Source organism: Penaeus vannamei, chromosome 41 (genome assembly GCF_042767895.1).
Source record: "Penaeus vannamei isolate JL-2024 chromosome 41, ASM4276789v1, whole genome shotgun sequence".
NCBI classification, from domain to species: Eukaryota; Metazoa; Arthropoda; class Malacostraca; order Decapoda; family Penaeidae; genus Penaeus; species Penaeus vannamei.
The window spans coordinates 20,232,185-20,234,684 of NC_091589.1; positions in this window are offsets into that span (position 1 = coordinate 20,232,185).

A 2,500-nucleotide genomic window follows, 5' to 3' on the forward strand; every position below is an offset into this window, starting at 1 on the left:
ACTGCCCTCCTTCTGCCCCCCCAACTCCTTCCCCGCGACTCCAGCAGCAGAAATCGTGTCCTGCCGAGGGGAGGGCGGCGAGGGGAGGCCCGGGATGAGGGGAAAGCACTGAGGGGCGCGTTGGGGTCTTGGAGGAAGGACCCCGGCGGTCTGCTCTGATGGGGAGGCTTTGAGGAGGGGGGGAAGTGGGGTCTGTTCTGTGAGGGACATGCTGAGAGGGGTCTGATCTGAGGGGAAACTGTTCTGTTCTGTAGGGGGGGGGGGATTAAGGTGTTCTGTGTAGGGGGGGATATAAGGTGTTTTGTTCTGCGGAGGGGGGGGGGGGATTAGGTGTTCTGTTCTGAGTGGAATAAAAATCATTGGTGAGGATGAAATCCCCCCAAAGTTCTGTTCTCAGAAGATAAGACTGAGGGGAATTCTCCTCTGAGGGGAAATCAATGATAGATGTTCTGCTTTGGGGAGGAATGCCCTTGAGGGGAGGCATTGAGGGGAGTTCTATTCTGAGCCAAAACAGATAGAGGGTTCCAATCTGAGTTTTTTTTTTTTTTTAATATCTGAGAAGGAAAGGACCAGAGTTCAGTTTTGAGTGCATTGAGGGGGAGGGTTCGAGGGGAAACGCGTGGGAGGAGAGGGGAGTGAGGATTCTGTTCAAAAGGGGAGTCTTTTCTGAAGAGGAAAAAAAGCGAAGAACTTCTCATAGAAAACACATGGGACGTTCTATTCCAAGAGGGAAACATAAAAAAAAGTTGTACCGAGATAGATTTTGATGATCACAGGAACCCCCCTGATCTGAGGGGAAATACCGAGGGAAGTTCCATCCTGCTGTACAAACACGCGATGGAGTTCTCTGGCGGAGAGCTGCGGGTACTAAACAGGCCTTTGTGTGGGTCCTGGGACGAGGCATCGGTGACCAAGTGGATATTGACTTCTTGGGATTCTGGCTCGGGGTCGTCTGATTGCCCGGAAACCCGCTTTTATTTAGTGGAATGAGGAGCGAAGGGAGGAGGGGCGGGTGGAGGGGGTGGATGTGGAAAGGCGGTGGCGAGGGAGTGGGACTTTTTTTTCTTTTTTCTTTTTTTTTCTTTTTTTTTTTGCATCCGTTTGTCTGTCTGCCTTTTTGTTTGTTTGTATGTATGTATGTCTGTTTGTCTCTGTTTGTCGGTCGGTCAGTATTTGGCTCTCTCTCTCTCTCTCTCTATCTATCTAAATATATATATATATATATATATATATATATATATATATATATATATATATATATATATGCACACACACACACACAAACACACACACACACACACACACAAACACACACATACACACACACAAACACACACGTATATATTATTATGACGATGTTTGTGGCAGATGAAAAACAAAATGAAAGCCAACTCGAAATTCCTTATCAAGAACTATGATGCTTTTACCGACTGCGACGAACAAAGGATTCACCGGAGACGAACCGGCAGATAGATAACAGATCTACCGCTTATCCGTTTCCGATATAGAGGTCGATGCGTGGAGAGATTAGAGCTAGATTGATTACCTATTAATCATTAACTCTTAGATTGCCGGCAGCTGATACCTAAGTATACTCCGCTGGCTATCTAAGTCTCTAATTAGTCATAATTCTGATACAGGAAGAATTGGTTCAAGTTTTCGGAATGAAGTGATATTTGCTCTCTACGATGTTCTGAAACCGCGCTAAGCTGTAAATGATGATATGATAATGATAATAATGACAATTTTGATGATAATAGTAATAAGGATAATGATAAGGATAATAGTAATGATAATAATAGTAATGATAATAATAATAATAATGGTAATAATAATAATAATGATAATGATAATAATAATGATAATAATAATGATAATAATGGTAATAATGATAATGATAATAAGGATAATAATAATGATTATAGTAATAGTAATAATGATAATAATGATGATGATAATAATAATAATAATAATAATGATAATAATGATGATGATAATAATAATGATGTGTGTGTGTGAGTGTATGCGTGTGTGTGAGCCAAGGGGGGAGGGGTGTGTCTGCCCCCCCCCCCACACAGGTCAGCCGGGGGTTGGGGGGGGGTACTCGTGAAGAATGGGGGGGAGGAGGGAGGGGCACGAGATCTTCCGGAATGAGTGGTGAATAAGTGGAAGAATTGTTGAGGAAATTGGTGATGAGGAAATGATGAATAAGAGGAAAAAACTCTGTGAATGAGTGGTGAATGAGTGTAAGAATTGTTGAGGAAATTAATGATGAAGTGATGAATAAGTGGAAATTACGTCATGATGAAGTAATAAAGAAAGGTGAGGAAAGAATTCTGTGAGTGAATGGTGAGTAATTCGTTTTTTGGGAATGATGATGAATGATGAATAGATGGAAGAATTATTGAAGAAATTACTTTATGATAAAGTGATAACGTGAACTTCTGGAACGAATGATGGATAAATGGAAGAATAATTGAAGAAATTGATTAATAAGGCG